Source organism: Eschscholzia californica, unplaced genomic scaffold (genome assembly GCF_041429995.1).
Source record: "Eschscholzia californica isolate CP2 unplaced genomic scaffold, dmEscCali1.0.p SCAF_52, whole genome shotgun sequence".
In the NCBI taxonomy this organism is placed as follows: domain Eukaryota; kingdom Viridiplantae; phylum Streptophyta; class Magnoliopsida; order Ranunculales; family Papaveraceae; genus Eschscholzia; species Eschscholzia californica.
The window spans coordinates 22,501-25,000 of record NW_028238475.1 but is presented as its reverse complement, the minus strand read 5'-3'; positions in this window follow the sequence as shown (position 1 = coordinate 25,000).

Below are 2,500 nucleotides of genomic sequence, written 5' to 3'. Positions count from 1 at the left end.
CTCGGAGAAAGTACATCATCATAACATCGGATCGGATGTGTATCCATCGAAGTTCCATCGACACTTCGAGAAGATCGAACATAGCTTCCTAGCATGTTAAAGGTTCGGTGCTAATGGGGACATAAAGATCCCACGACGTTCCAAACGAAAGTAAAGTGTTCCGTGCGTGTGAACTACGTTGTCCCATGTGCCGGCTCTCGACTCCTAAGATGTCCCATGTAAATGCCCTTCGTGGGAAAGAATGTCCCGTGCAACGTCCCTTGATGATCCCCATAAGGTGTCCCATGTGCGTCCCATGATGTCCCATGCGCGTCCCGTGCCGTCCGAGCCTCACCAAGGCCGTCCCATGCGCGTCTCGTGCCGTCCCGAGCTGTGCCGAGGCCGTCCCGTGCTGTCCCATGCCGTCCCGAGCCTCGCCAAGGCCGTCCCGTGCCGTCCGAGTTGTGCCGAGGCCGTCCCGTGCCGTCCCGTGCTGTCCCATGCCGTCCCGAGCCTCGCCAAGGCCGTCCCATGCGCGTCCCGTGCCGTCCGAGCTGTGCCGAGGCCGTCCCGTGCTGTCCCATGCCGTCCCGAGCCTCGCCAAGGCCGTCCCATGCGCGTCCCGTGCCGTCCGAGCTGTGCCGAGGCCGTCCCGTGCTGTCCCATGCCGTCCCGAGCCTCGCCAAGGCCGTCCCATGCGCGTCCCGTGCCGTCCGAGCCTCACAAAGGCCGTCCCAGGCCGTCCCGTGCCGTCCCATGCGCGTCCCGTGCCGTCCGAGCCTCACCAGGGCCGTGACATGCCGTCCCGAGCCTGACCAAGGCCGTCCCGAGCCTCACCAAGGCCGTCCATGCGCGTCCCGAGCTGTCCCATGCCGTCCCGAGCCTTAGCAAGGCCGTCCCATTCGCGTCCCGTGCTGTCCCATGCCGTCCCGAGCCTTAGCAAGGCCGTCCCATTCGCGTCCCGTGCCGTCCCATGCGCGTCCCGTGCTGTCCCGTGCCGTCCCGAGCCTGACCAATGCTGTCCCGTGCGCGTCCCATTCTTTTGGCTCGGCTGGCCCGTGCATTCTATGGGGTCGTGGGACATTTCGAAATCCACCCGGGCCATTTCGACTCTCTCTTCATTAATACTATTGAGGTATTATTTATGAATTATTGGAGAAAAGAAACGGAAGAAAATATTTTTTTTTCTATTTTTTATGAATTTTCCGGTGTTTATTCACTTAAAAATTCATAGAAAAATAAATATTTATCGGAATCGCTATTATAATATATCAAAAAAATCCTTGCGAAAAGACCTTTCCAACGAGTATAAGTTTGCTGGATTCCGACGAGTAACGAAGGAGTAAAGGCCCAGTATGCTTGGTTAAAAAATTGATGTTTCCTTGTGAAAATAGGAAAAACAATAACTTTGCACTATAAGGGGGAGGGTTGAGCTCCTTCCCCAGAGCGTGCACAGCACTTGTGCTGGCACGTTCCCTAGTGCTCGCCAAGCACCATAGGGCATCCAAAGGGCAAAGCTCGGCCTACTACATGATGGGAAGCTTCTAATATGTCGGAATACGAAGAGATTTCGTGCGACCCGAAGCTCGGCTCGGGCGTCCCGGCCTGTGCCGAGCTGTGCCGAGCGCGTCCCAGGCCGTCCCGAGCCAAGTCTCGGGCGTCCCAGGCCGTCCCGAGCCAAGTCTCGGGCGTCCCAGGCCGGCCCGAGCAAAGTCTCGGACGTCCCAGGCCGTCCCGAGCTGTGTCGAGGCCGTCCCAGGGCGTCCCGAGCTGGAGCGAGGGCGTCCCAGGCCGTCCCGAGCCAAGTCTCGGGCGTCCCAGGCCGTCCCGAGCAAAGTCTCGGACGTCCCAGGCCGTCCCGAGCAAAGTCTCGGGCGTCCCAGGCCGTCCCGAGCTGTGCCGAGGCCGTCCCAGGCCGTCCCGAGCTGTGGCAAGGGCGTCCCAGGCCGTCCCGAGCAAAGTCTCGGGCGTCCCATGCCGTCCCGAGCTGTGGCAAGGGCGTCCCAGGCCGTCCCGAGCTGTGCCGAGGCCGTCCCGAGCCTAGTCTCGGGCGTCCCAGGCCGTCCCGAGCTATGGCGAGGGCGTCCCAGGCCGTCCCGAGCCAAGTCTCGGGCGTACCTGGCCGTCCCGAGCTGTAGCGAGGGCGTCCCATGCCGTCCCGGGATGTCCCATGCGCGTCCCGTGCCGGCCCGAGCAACAGCTCGGGCGTCCCGTGCCTCGGCCCTTCCAAGTGGTGCTTCGTCGGACATCTCGATATCCACTCGAGCATTTTCGACCATTCTCCATATGTGGGTGTGTGGGTATTTATCAGGAATATTGGAGAAAGAATCGGGAAAAAAATATTTTTTTTCTATTTTTTTTGAATTTTTAATTGTTTATTCACTTAAAAATTCATAAAAAAATAAATATTTATCGGAATCGCTATTATTATATATCAAAAGAATCCTTGTGAAAAGACCTTTCCAACGAATGCAAGTTTGTTGGATTTGGACGAGTAACGAAGGAGCAAAGGCCGAGTATG